At 41.4% G+C, this 15,000-nt stretch overlaps 1 protein-coding gene across 4 annotated transcripts in view; it reads left to right on the top strand.

Moving 5' to 3' along the window:
* The window catches only part of COL22A1 (collagen type XXII alpha 1 chain), a 287,830-nt gene that overhangs the window by 8,137 nt on the left and 264,693 nt on the right, over positions 1 to 15,000 (top strand). For 3 of the 4 annotated variants that reach the window (XM_085895737.1, XM_085895738.1, XM_085895735.1), the window contains exon 1: positions 9,777 to 9,952. The gene's annotated coding sequence lies outside the window, so the exon portion shown is untranslated. Of the gene's footprint in view, positions 1 to 9,332; positions 9,485 to 9,776; positions 9,953 to 15,000 lie in introns of those variants that run through there. The other variant, XM_085895736.1, reaches the window with a different exon arrangement.

Consider the following 15,000-nt stretch of genomic DNA (forward strand, 5'->3'; position numbering starts at 1 on the left):
GCATAATCTGGATCAGGTGCTCGGCCAGGTGTTTGCAGCCCAAACCGCTCGACCGACCGTTCTGAAATTTTCAGGAATTGATGTCACCGACCCCGCGACAGTCACGCATTGAAGTTTCATAAAATTCGGTCGACTGAAAATGTCTACATAGGCCAACAGGCCAATTTGAGTCAAATTTTCTAAAATCCTCAAATTTCATCCGATTGATGTGAAATTTGAACAGGATTTGCAAATCAGGTCATTTAATTCAACCACTTATTACTTTTGAGGTTGTCTTAGGTCTAAACATCAACAGAGGCCATAAGGTCAACCCAAAATAGGCCAAATTTTTTAATTGTTTGTAAAAATGTCAATTTTCATCTGATTGACTTCAAATTTGAAGACCATTTGCAGGTGAGGTCGCTGAATTCAAGGACCTATTGATTTTGAGGTCATCATAGACCAAAAGGTCAACATAGGCCGAATTTATAAAATCCTCAATTTTCATCTGATTGACTTGAAATTTGAAGATCATCTGCATATCAAGTCACCAAATTCAACCACCTATTAATTTTTGAGGTAAACATAGGCCAAAATGTCAACATGGGCGAAATTAATCCAATTAACTTGAAATTTGAAGAGCATTTGCACATCAGGTCAATTAATTCAACCACTTATTGAGTTTGAGGTAAACATAGGCCAAAAGGTCAAAATAACCCAAAAAGCCAATTTGGATCAAATTTCTAAAATCCTCAATTTTCATTCGATTGACTTGAAATTTGAAGAGCATTTTCATGTTAGGTCGCTGAATTCAACTAACAATTAATGTTAATGTCAAAAAGTCAATACTGGCCTAGTTTCTAAAATTTATAGATAGAACCAAAAACGAAATATATCACTACATCTCAAAATGTTGTAGATGAGTTATAACAAAACAAGGTGGATGAGTTGAAGAGGTGACAAGAACAAGCGGATTAGATTTTGGTTTGGATTCAGCCCATCAGAGGGATACAAAATGTGAACTGTTTCACATGGCAGAGGTATGTGCTTTACCAAGTGCCGTTCTACTCTGTGCTATTTTGCGAAGTTGTCATTCGAAGAGTGATTTTTCATTTTTTTGTTTGCTTGTCTCTTTGTTTGTTCACCCAGAACTTAAGTGTTTTTCTCTGCAACCGCTTGTCAGATTCAGATGACATTTTCACCATCGGTGTGGACTCATGTAGAATGTTTTAATGATCGTTATGACGCCATACAGCCATGTTGGAAAAATTGAAAAACTTTAGACCTCTGCATCTCTGAAACCACACCAAAGAAAAAATTGAAACTTGAAATGCCGCAAGGACTCCTCATGGGGATGAAGTGTATTTTTTTTTATGACATCATAGGTGCCTTCGTTATGATATCATAATTGCATCTGTAGAGCGCTACATCTGAGTAGTATCAAAAATTTTGAGGGTCATGCAGGGATAAAAATAGTCCACAGAAAATAATTTGATGGCATCATCGGTCACGTGATTCGACAGCCATATATATATATATATATATATATATATATATATATATATATATATATATATATATATATATATATATATATATATATATATATATATATATATATATATATATATATATATATATTTTAGAAACCTTCAAAAATCTTCTTTGAAGTGGCTGAACAGATCGAGGCGAAACTTTACACATATGACCTCATATCCATGAGGAACAAAAGGTTCACACAAATGATGTCTTCGGTCACGTGGTTTGGCAGCCATCTTGAATTTACCCTGAAACCCATAAAAAAAATCTTCTGCAGAACTGGACAAATCAAGGGGATAATTCACACAAATGTTCCGCAAGCCATCGATGTATAATTTTGTTCAGGAATAATTGATAGGTCACATGGTTTGGCAGCCATATTGGAGTGAAGAAAACATTAAATAATATTTTCTCTGGAACTGCTTAATCAATTGATGTGAAACTTCAAATTTATGATCTAGTAATGATGGGAATGCCCGTTTTAAATTTCAACTTGATCGGACGCATGGTCTGGCAGCCAGAATTATTTAATTTTTATGTGGGTTATTTTTGTTTTTTATTGATTTATTTTTAATTAGGCTCACTTGGCTGTGCCTGGATGGGTTTGTGGCTAGAGGAGTAGCAGCTGAAATGTGAATCCTATCCAAGTTCCTCCTGATGACTTCATCTTTGCTTTTTGCTTGTTTGGGTTCATTATTATTTCTCCAATACAGGACTGTACCTATTTGGTCTTCAATTTGATTTCAATTGAATTTATTTTAATCCCATTCTAAATTCAATTGAATCATAAGAAATAAAACGCCATGGGTCAGGGTTTGGTGTCCAATCAAAGCAGAGTTACATCAAAGCGGGAGGTCTTGTTACCCGGTCATGAAGTGGCAGTTCGAGTTGTGACTTATTAATGATGTAACACACCAGTGCCTTAACGCCACACAAAATACACCACATAAAACTACACAAACACCTCACAAAGCAAGTCCTGGCAAGGGTCTGCAATCTCTGATTGCTCTTTTTCTTGTTTCTAATTTTGATTTTTTTTTGTGGGGTGGCCAGTCAAATCTTTGGTGCCCGAAAAAATCATAAACAATAAAACTAGAAAGTATCTGAAAATGCAAAGCCCACCCGCTTCCACTTTGTATTCAGAGTTCTTCTTCTTTCGTATGCTAAACTTGATGAAAACATCGAGAAAAAAAAAAGTGAAAAAGAATTTAGAATTTTGGGCGACCTTGTCCTTTTGACCGCAAAATCAAAAGTCTTCAGTGACCCAATATGCAAACCCTACTCAAATTTCAAGTCAATCAGATGAAAATTGATGATGTTTTATGACAACATTGTCCTTTGACCTTTTGATTTAAAAAAACAATCGGCTTTGAGCTTTTGATTAGTGAACCAATTCAGTGACTCAGTATGCAAATTATTAAAATTTCAGGTCAGTCGGATGAAAATTGATGATTTTATGTAACCTTGTCCTTTGACCTTTTGATGTTAAAAAAAAAGAAAAAGCAATTGGCTTCGAGCTTTTGATTGGTGAACTAATTCAGTGAACCAACATGCAAATTATTCAGACAGACAGACAGATAGAAACACACACACACACACACACACACACACACACACACACACACACACACACACACACGTGCTTGCAAAAATCCCGACTCCTGCTGCGTGGGGGATGAAATAATAAAAACAAAACTGTAAAACATATCTTGTACGATATTCGAGTTTGAAAAAATGGGCATACACACTGATCATTGAAAAGTTAAAAACACACCAACCGGCTTTTGTTTAATAAAGCAAGACAGAAAACATTAATTTATTAAAGAACAGTAAGATATCCATTTAAATTTGACTTTATCATCACTATGTGAGAAATACACAGCCCTTATTTACACTGACACCAGAATTAATCTTCTTCTTCCTCTTTCGGTTGCTCCCGTGAGGGGTCGCCACAGCGGATCAACCGTCTCCATTTCGCTCTATCCTCCACATCTTCCATTGACACTCCAACCACCTGCATGTCCGCCCTCACCGTATCCATGAACCTCTTCTTTGGCCTTCCTCTTCTCCTCCTGCCTGGCGGCTCCATCTTCAACATCCTTCTCCCGATATACTCCGTTTCCCTCCTGTGCACATGTCCAAATCATCTCAATCTCGCCTCTCTCACTTTGTCTCCAAACCGTCCTACCTGCGCTGTCCCTCTAATATACTCATTTCTTATCCTATCCATCCTCGTCACTCCCAATGAGAATCACAGCATCTTTAACTCTGCCACCTCCAGCTCCGCTTCCTGTCTTATTGTTAGTGCCACCGCCTCCAAACCATACAACATAGCTGGTCTCACTACCATCTTATATACTTTCCCCTTCACTCTTGCAGCTACCCTTCTGTCACAAATCACTCCTGCAACTCTTCTCCACCCACTCCATCCTGCCTGCACTCTCTTTTTCACTTCTCTCCCACATTCTCCGTTACTTTGGACAGTTGATCCCAAGTATTTAAACCAATCCACCTTCCCCACCTCAACTCCTTGCAACCGCACCATACCACCACCCTCCCTCTCATTTACGAACATGTACTCCGTCTTACTCCGACTGACTATCATTCCCCTTCTCTCCAGTGCGTACCTCCACCTCTCAAGGCTCGCTTCAGCCTGCTCCCTACTCTCCCTACAGATCATGATGTCATCCGCGAACATCATAGTCCATGGAGACTCCAGTCTGATCTCGTCCGTCAACCTGTCCATCACCATTGCAAACAGGAAAGGGCTCAGAGTCGATCCTTAGTGCAATCCCACTTTAACCTTAAACCGGTCCGTCATTCCTACCACACACCTCACCGCTGTCACACTGTCCTCATACATATCCTGCACGATCCTCACATACTTCTCCACCACTCCCGACTTCCTCATACAATACCACAACTCCTCTCTTGGCACCCTATCATAAGCTTTCTCTAAATCCACAAACACACAATGTAACTCCTTCTGGCCTTCCCTATACTTCTCCATCAACATTCTCAAAGCAAACATCGCATCAGTGGTGCTCTTTCCTGGCATAAACCCATATTGCTGCTCACAGATCGTCACCTCTCCTCTCAACCCAGCTTCCACTACTCTTTCCCACAACTTCATGGTGTGGCTTAACAACTTTATCCCTCTGTAATTTCCACAGCTCTGCACATCACCCTTATTCTTGAAAATCAGAACCAGTACACTTAATCTCCACTCCTCCGGCATCCTCTCACTTTCCAAGACTTTATTAAACAATCTGGTTAACAACCCCACTGCCATCTCTCCTAAGCACTTCCATGCCTCCACTGGTATACCATCTGGGCCAACCGCCTTTCCACTTTTCATCTTCTTCATAGCAGTCCTCACTTCATCCTTACTGATCCACCCCACTTCCAGATTCACTATCTCCACCTCTTCCAACCTTCTCTCTCCCTCATTTTCTTCATTCATCAGCTCCTCAAAGTACTCCATCCACCTTCTCAACACACTCTCCTCGCTCGTCAGCACATTCCCATTTGCGTCCTTTATCACCCGAACCTGCAGCACATCCTTCCCAGCTCGGTCCCTCTGTCTTGCCAATCGTAATAAATCCTTTTCCCCTTCTTTTGTATCCAATTTCTCATACAGCTCGTCATATGCCTTTTCCTTGGCCTTTGCCACCTCTCTTTTTGCCTTTTGCCGCCACTCCTTGTACTCCTGCCTACTTTCTTCATCTCTCTGACTATCCCACTTCTTTTTCGCCAACCCCTTCTTCCTTATACTTTCCTGTACTTCCTCGTTCCACCACCAAGTCTCCTTATCTTCCTTCCTCTGTCCAGATGTCACACCAAGTACCTTCCTAGCTATCTCCCTCACAACTTCTGCTGTCGTTGCCCAATCATCCCACCCATCTTTACCACCATCCAATGCTTGTCTCACCTCCTCCCTAAATTTCACACAACAGTCTTCCTCCTTCAGCTTCCACCATCTGGTCCTTGGTTCAGCCCTCACTCTCTTCCTCAACCTCACCTCTAAAGTCATCCTACAGACCACCAATCGATGCTGTCGAGCTACACTCTCCCCTGCCACAACCTTACAGTCACTAATCTCTTTCAGGTTGCATCTCCTACTTAAGATGTAATCTACCTGTGTGCACTTTCCTCCACTCTTGTATGTCACCCTGTGTTCCTCCTTCTTGAAATACGTATTTTCCACTGCCATTTCCATTCTTTTTGCAAACTCTACCACCATTTGCCCTTCCACATTTCTCTTGTTGAGACCGTACCTCCCCATCACCTCCTCATCCTCTTTATTCCCTTCCCCAACATGTCCATTGAAATCTGCTCCAATCACCACTCTTTCATCCTTGGATACACTCTCCACCACTTCATCTAACTCACTCCAGAAATCTTCTTTATATTCCATCTCACACCCTATATGTGGGGCATATGCACTGATGACATTCATCATCACCCATTCAATTTCCAACTTCACACTCATCACTCGGTCAGACACTCTCCTCACCTCCAATACCCTCTTGACAGAATCCTCCTTCAGGATTACCCCGACACCATTTCTCCTCCCATCCACACCATTGAAGAACAGTTTGAAACCACCTCCAATACTCCTCGCCTTAATCCCCATCCACTTGGTCTCTTGTACACACAGTATGTCCACCTTTCTTCTCTCCATCATATCAGCCAACTCTCGCCCTTTGCCAGTCATCGTCCCAACATTCAGAGTTCCAACTTTCACCTCCACACTTCTACCCTTCCCCCTCTCCCACTGCCTCCGGACTCGCCTTCCCCGTCTCCTTCTCCTCCTTCGCCCAGCAGTAGCACAATTTCCACTGGTACCCAGCTGACCACCGGTTCCGGTAGCGGTCGTTGGTAACCCGGGCCTCGACCGATCCAGTATGGAAATTCGTTTTGTTGTCCACATAATGATTTGGCATAGGTTTTTACGCCGGATGCCCTTCCTGACGCAACCCTGGTCGCCTCTTACGACACACAGGGATATGGTACACCTATTCTAACCGGGGCATACACCGGCCCAGGTCAACTGGTACTCATTTCGCCGACCTCGGAAGGATGGCAGGCTGAGTCAACCCCCTGGTGTTTTCGACTTGGTATATATATATATATATATATATATATATATATATATATATATATATATATATATATATATATATATATATATATATATATATATATATATATATATATATATATATATATATATATATATATATATATATATATATATATATATATATATATATATATATATATATATATATATATATATATATTCAGTGTCCCAACGGGGCTTGAACTCAGGACCTTTTGGGTCCCAAGCCACTGCCCTAACCACTGCGCCAACACCAGGCTTTTAATTAATACACCAGAATTAATATAAGCCTTGTATTCTCACCAACAACAAATATGCAATGGCGTTGTTTTGCTAAAATGGATGATTTTAAGGAAGTAGTGGTTACTCAGAAGAGGCACTTGCAGAGGCACTGGGAGTGACAGCAGTCAAGCTCGCTGATATACCGGCCGAACACGAGGGCACACTCTCCTCTTGATTCTACTCAATTTGTCCTCCTGTTGCATCAGTAACACTCTCCTCTTAACTTTCTGCCCCACTCTCCACATTATTTTCCACAGGCTCAAAGCCAAATTGCGAGTCTTTTCGAATTAATTCCTCTGATTTATCTAAATTAAATGAGCCTTGCCCTAAATGGGTGCACTTTACTCGTGTCATGTGTATTCATTGGTATAATTGCATTTTTAATATCTCCTTGGAAGTTGACTTTCAGAAAAGTTTCATTCCACTGTTATTATGATTAAATTTAGTTTAATAATCTATCATGGACCAATGGCACACTAATTGTTTGCATGTGCCTTCTGCTAGTATGCTTCACTTTCCCCCTTGTCATACATGGAATACCTCCAAAAGCTCATTTGCATATGTGGAATAAATAAACTTGACCAGGAACCAATGCAAGACCAAAAGTGAGAGAACAATTTTAGCCTGTGAATGTGTTTACATTGCTGAACACAGCTTGGAGACTACACTAACACACTCTCAGAACACGTTATATGACAATCTCCAAACTAGTCTGCAAGGGCATTATTATCCCTGATTGATGTATGCCTCCTCACGTACCATCGTGGTGATAAAACATTCTCAATCCAACACCACCAAATTTATGTATGATCTTTTTTATATAGCTTGGGGTGGTCATCAAATTGTGAATCATAATCAACCAATCGTTTTCACATCTTGGTTTGTGTGTTTGTAAGTTTGCTGAAGCTTTCCGTAGACTACCTGCAGAGTGTAGCCCATTTGAAAGTTCTTAAAAGTACCTCTAGATTTGTCGATATTTCATCATATGAAGTGGATTTCAAAAACCTTATTGCTCCCATCATGGTGATTGAAAATTTGGGGTCAAAATTGATGTTCATAATGCAATTTTGAGGGTGCCTGACCGGGCATCCAAAAGCCAACCACTTATAAAACTTGGGTGTCCAACGCTAAAATTAGGTGCCATGTGTACCCGTTAATGACAAGTCCTGTTTTATCTATTTATTTTTCGCCACTGCACTTCCGTAGGGCTGGCAAGGTGGTATAAAGGTATGCACACTCCCCTCTAAGCTGTCTAGCCTGGTTTTGAATCTCAGCTCATCTATAATTGTCATCCTAGTATTTTACAGGCAGGGTGATTCAACAATGTGTGTGCCATGCTCTTTCTCGGATGGACGTTAAACTAAGCGTACCATCTGCCGGCATTCGTTGGTGAATGTTAATGATCCCACTGTGTCCTTCATGAAGAGTACATGAGCTAACGCCGGAACCATGGGCAAATTCCAAATTTCTGCCCTGACTTCATGTGTCGGAGTGGTGACCTGACTTGACAGTGGTGATCCATTCAGGATTGGAACCGTAGCCATAGAAACTGCTTCGGCAGCACCGACACTGTTTAGAGCATGGTTCAAAGAAGAGAACTGCACTTCTAATGCTATTTTCTCCCCAAATGCAATTCGTGCATATCCACCCTACGGCATCTGATTTGTCCCTCCAATCTTTTCCGGATCAGCATCGCTAGATTGCTTTGCTTTTGCCTGTCAGGCTTTATGCTTCTGAAGACCATAAGTGATTTTCAGTGTCACTTTTTTCTTATTTATATTCTTCTTGACAAATGTTAAAATATCATTTGTTTAAATCAATGACGCAAAACTGCCTCTTCCTTTCACCGAGCACAACATGTTACATCATGTTATTCTAACTTCCATAGAAAGCACAGTCCTGATTCTTTCACAGTGGATCTCCATTTGATTCGTAGATGCTCTTCTTGGTGAAACGTGACCTTCAATTTCTGAAATGCCAAACCATTTGATTTTTCTTTCTCCGTAACAACATTTCTCAGACGATTTCACTTTCATTCGCTTTTTAGCCTCCAATGGAATGTACAATCACTGAAACTGTTTGTTCTCATAATCTGCTCTGACATACTTAAGACTCCTCAGATTTCTAAGCTAGATGAATGTTTATGCTGTTTAACATCGTGATACTTGCCGAGATCAAAAGCTTCTTAAGCTTCTTAATGATGGGAATAAACTCCAAGTAATGTCAAAGAAAACCATTTTTGTTCTTACTCTCTAACCCTCTTTCTCTCCCACATCTCCTGACAATGTGTATGCTGCTGTCCTTTCCATTTTGGCTACTGGTGTTTAATGGGTAATTTGAGCTTCTCACCCACATGGCCCCATTTTTGCTCACCCTTCCTCAACTCCATCCCCCATCCTCCCACAAGAGCTATCACCTCCACCCACTGCCATCTCCAATTTTGTCTCATCCCCGCCTCCTGAACTGCACGGCCGCAGGACATAGACGGGGGCGGAGGGCTCCTGGTTCCGTCAACTCACAAGAATGCGTCACCAAAAATATCAGATCTATCAAAGCAAGGTGATTTAAGTTCTTCGCTTAATCGTATGCATCGACATTTACAGTATAAAATCATCTTGTTCAACATTCCATCATCATCATTATTTATATTGTTGTTTTTACATTTTACATTTTTACAGGATACATTTCTGAAATTATATTATCATGATTGCCTGATAATACTTACTGCAAGTTATGGAAGACAAAGACTTAAGAAAAGTGGAATTCACACAGAGTAAGGCAGTAGGCAAAGGGCAAAGTGGGGAAAACATGAAGGCGTAAACTTTTTCAGGGTTGGGATTTGGTGGGGAGAGACATGTCGTGCAACAGAGAGGGAGGGGTGAAGAGATCTGCAGTGAGTCCACTTTAGCCCCTATGTTCACCTATCTCAAGTGAGAATCCATATGTTTCATCTCCGTGAAATGCCTTGGTAATCTCCTGCTGGTATGACGCTGAACTTTCTGGAACCTATTTTGTCTTGACAGTGAGGTGAGTCCCGCTGATTAACCTGCTTTTTTCATGAGCATTGGAAATTTCTTCGCCATTCAAATGTCAAGCACTGCTGCATTCTTGAACATGTTTTTCTAATAAGAAAAATATGAAAATATACATAATTATACGTTCCTCATTTTATGGTTTATCTCAGCCGTTGTAATGTGTTGCCAAATGGATCTTAATTAACTTCGTACAATAGTGTTTTGGTGTCAAGAAGAATGTCTTTTCTTTTTTTTTTGGGAAGAATTATTTTAGTTTTGTGTAAAGTATTACAAAACTCCATTTTCAGTCTCAGCTACGGAATTTTGCTTTTGACATTATTTGCCAACTTTGATGAACAAAATAATTCTTCATACAATGTGTGGGAAAGGAATCCGAGAGATGAGCAATTTGGCAGAATGATGGGGAAGAATATAGAACATAAACATACCTCGTAGAATAAAAGAGATAGCATTTTATTGGTTCACGAGCGCCAGCCAGAGTGACCACTATATTCGTTATGTGTGTGTGTGTGTGTGTGTGTGTGTGTGTGTGTGTGTGTGTGTGTGTGTGTGTGTGTGTGTGTGTGTGTGTGTGTGTGTGTGTGTGTGTGTGTCTGTCTGTCTGTCTGTCTGTGTGTGTGTGTCTGTGTGTCTGTGTGTCTGTGTGTCTGTCTATCCATGTGACTGTCTGTCCAGAGCATAACTCCGTGGACTTTGATCCGATCTTGATGAAACTTGGTTATGTGTTCGATATCAATGTCTAGTTGTGTTTTCCTGGACGAGGGTGTGCTACGCCCATTGTGGGCAGAGCCACGCTCAAAAATAGCCATTTTTAGGGGTAGTCGGATTAAAAATTTATCTTCTCCTCGGGAATTGACTGAATGGAATGGGTTCTTCAGTATTTGAATAGCAAAATGAATTATCTAAAACTTGTCGTTGTCCGATTTTTCATTTTTGTCCCAAGGTCAAGGTCACAAGGTCAAAAACTTAGAAAATTGCGAATTTTGACATAAAAATCATACGACCGCCCAAACGTTGAGAGATAGGATGACAATATTTTTTAATGCATAATCTTGAGGTCATTCCCCACCTAAAATATCGAAACCATTTTGCTCTATCTCGAACACCTTGCCCGTGGCGCCCCCTTCAAGTTTGTTTTTATGCTGATTTCATCAAAGTATGGATAATCCGAGGAGTGCGAAATGCCATATAGCCTATATGACGTTATATTGTTCCTGGGATGTTCCAGAGGAAGTTTTGCACCAAAAGTCATAAACCTTGACCTTTGACCTTTGACCTTTAACGACCACAAGGGTCAAATTTTCAAAGTTGTGGGAATTGAACCGGGTTTTCGACCTTCTTCGCTGAACTAACTCCAATAAGCTATAGCACGTATCCTGTTTCCTTATTTTAATGTCCACAACATTGTTTTGTGACCTTTAAAGGTTATGCAAAGTTCAACTTTTGAAAGTTGTTGAAAGAAACTGGGTTTTCGACATTTTGCAGCTAATAACACTGAACAACAAATTTCAAAATTTTTTTTTTACTGGAGATGTGTAAAGTGATTAAGACTAATTTGGGTACGCTGATTTCAAAAATCATAACCGTTTTGCTGTATCACGTCAGGATTTTCAGGAACAGAAATATTCCCATTGCCTAGAAGTCAGGATTTCAATGAAATTTACATATGTCTTTAACATGTCTATTTCGTACAATTGTTGTTAACTTGTGTTATATTTCTTTCTTTCAGATAAAGATGAGTAGGCGTTCCTGTACCAATCATCCTGACAACTTCTGTTATGTCTGTGGTCGGTATACCAAAAAAGATCAACAGCGAAGTATATCTACAGCAGTGAAAATGAAGGCCGCCTACTTTCACTACTTCGGGTGTAAGGTGGGGGACCAAGAACAGAGCTGGGCACCACACATCTGCTGCACAAGCTGTCACACAACCTTGACTCAGTGGTTGGTGGGCAAGCGCGCGAGCATGCCATTTGCGGTGCCCATGATATGGCATGAGCCGCAGAATCATCATGATGATTGTTATTTCTGCTGCACAAGCATCGCCGGCTTCAACAAGAAGAATAAAGGTCACATCAAGTACGCTGACTGCGTCTCTGCTCGTAAACCTGTGCCTCATGATGACGAGAACCCCGTTCCAACACCTCCAGCTGATCAGAACATAGCTGTAAGCAGTGGTGAAGAGGATGGTGATGATGAACCTCTTGAACCCGACACTTAAGAATCACACCTTCTGAACCAGGGAGACTTAAATGATCTTGTAAGAGATCTCTCGCTGTCAAAGGCGAAGGCAGAGCTGCTTGGATCAAGGCTGCAGCAGTGGAATCTACTTGAACCTAACACCAAGATATCCTTGTTCAGAGCACGTCACAGAGACATGGCTGAGTTCTTTGAGATGGAAGACACGATGACATTCTGCAGTGACATCAACGGTCTGTTGAAAGAACTTGGGTGTGATCACGATCCTGCAGACTGGCGCCTCTTCATCGACTCGGGGAAGAACAGCTTGAAGGCTGTTTTGCTCCACAATGGCAACGAGAAACCATCAGTCCCACTGGCTCACGCGTTCGGCATGACAGAGACCTATGAGACTATGCGGCAGCTGCTTGATTCCATCAAGTACAATGACTTCAACTGGCACATCTGCGGAGACTTGAAAGTGGTGGCGCTGTTGTTAGGGCTGCAGTCAGGCTACACGAAATACATGTGCTTCCTTTGTCTCTGGGATAGCAGAGACGACAAGAATCACTGGACAAAGAAAGATTGGGAAGAGCGAAAAGAGCATGTACCTCGTCGACACAACGTGAAGCATGTCGCCCTTGTCGACCCAGCCAAGGTTTTCCTTCCACCACTCCACATAAAGCTCGGCTTGATGAAAAGTTTTGTACGGGCAATGGATCTGAATGGGTGTGGGTTTTTATACCTCAAGGAAAGGTTTGGCAACACCTTGTCGGAGGCCAAGATCAAGGCTGGTGTCTTTGTTGGACCGCAAATCCGACAGATTATGAAGGACGAAACTTTTCCGACAACTCTAAACCCCAAAGAGCTGGCAGCGTGGAGGAGCTTCAAAGCTGTGACGGACAACTTCTTGGGGAACGAGCGCGCGGACAACTATGAAGAAATAGTGCAGCAGCTGCTGGAGTCCTTCAGGAAACTTGGCTCCAGGATGTCCCTGAAAATCCATTTCCTACACCAGCACCTGAACTTCTTCCCTGACAACTTGGGAGCAGTCTCGGACGAGCACGGCGAGCGATTCCACCAAGAGATTTCACTCATGGAGGCGCGTTACCAAGGGCGGCACAACCCGAACATGATGGGCGATTTCTGCTGGTTCCTGCATCGTGAAACTGACACAGAGCAGCACAAACGCAAAGCCAAATGCCTAAAGCATTTTTAATTACATTCTAGTGGAGTTTTTCTGTAATTTCTATAATTTTGAAGCATTCATGATGAAATAAATGAATAAATGAATTTTTGTAAATTTCATTGAAATCCTGACTTCTAGGCAATGGGAATATTTCTGTTACTGAAAATCCTGACGTGATACAGCAAAAGGGTTATGATTTTTGAAATCAGCGTACCCAAATTAGTCTAAATCACTTTACACATCTCCAGTAAAAAATTTTTGTTGTTCAGTGTAATTTGTCACCCGTACCACATCATGTTGATCATTTTTATAACTTGGTCAAAAATGATCACATTGTCTCATCCTTGACTTCTGAAACAATCTACATCGTCAAATACCGCTTGTGAACCATTGTGGTCTTCAGACTTGGTTTGTACAAAATTATTGGGGATCTACAAATCTTCAAACAAGTACGCAGATCTATGTAACAGCTACCTTAACATCACATACACCTTGTAAAGGTTAGTTTTGGATATACCCAGTGTTCAATCACACCTGAAGGTAGCCTCAGTTTTTGAGAAAGTGTACTGATTTAATGAGTACAAGACTACCTTAACAGCAGTTCTTAAAGAGGAGGTTGCCACAATAAGTATTGTTGCTGCATTATGGTCATCTTCTTTTTCTTGCATATGGCAGCTTGGCTGCCAGGTAGCAATCATTTTGTTGGGGAACAACGATGCCACTGATTCTGTGCCCCTATAGCAGTACACTGCAACTCATTTTGCCAACCTCGGAAGGATGACAGGCTGAGTCAACCCAACCAAGTGTTAATTCATCAGCTGACAGCTCAAACTCAGGACCCAAAGATCCCAAGCCAGCCACCCTTACACTAAGCCAGCACCAGGCTTTGTATTATGGTCAAGGGATTTGATAGGATTCTCCTGGTCTTTTATAATTAACTGTCACTTTGTGTTTCTGTATCTTTGGATCACTGTTACTGTCTCAGCAAATGGAGAAGTCTCGTGGCAAGGCTTACACTGGATAATTTACCATTGCATCTCAGAGGTAGTCAGGGCAGGAATTTGGATTTTTTTTTCAGGAGGCTGGTGACATTTCGCCTACTTTTGGCAAAAGACACCGTGGGATCTATCATATCCACCAGCTAATGTGAACAGACATGTCTGCATCTTAAACTCCATCTGATAAACAGCACACTTATTAATGCAATATATCACGTACTCCAGGGTGCCTGTGAAACACTAGGGTGACAGTTAAAAATGTCTCAACATCTTTCTCACCATTAAAATGTCAAGTCTTCTTCTTGCATTTGGCAGCTTGGCTTCAGGTAGCTATCATTTTGTTTGGGCACGAAAATGTCGCTGATGCTGTGCCCCAACACCAGTACACTGGTACTCATTTTGTTGACCTCGGAAGGATGACAGGCTGAGTAAACCCCACCTGGTGTTAATTTAGCAGCCAAGGGGGCTCAAACTCAGGACCCGAAGATCCCAAGCCAGTCACATTAACCATTAAGCCAACACCAGGCTGGAATGTCAAGTAAAAGGAGAGGATGGTTTAATGGTTAGGGTGGTGGGCTTGGAATCCTAGGCTCCTGAGTTGAAATTCTGATTGGCTGTTAAATTAATACCAGGTGGGGTTGATTCAGGCTGTCTTCCTTCTAAGATTGGCAAAAT

The sequence above is a fragment of the Eptatretus burgeri genome, chromosome 9 (assembly GCF_056783735.1).
Source record: "Eptatretus burgeri isolate ZD-2024b chromosome 9, Ebu_testis_v1, whole genome shotgun sequence".
NCBI lineage: Eukaryota > Metazoa > Chordata > Myxini > Myxiniformes > Myxinidae > Eptatretus > Eptatretus burgeri.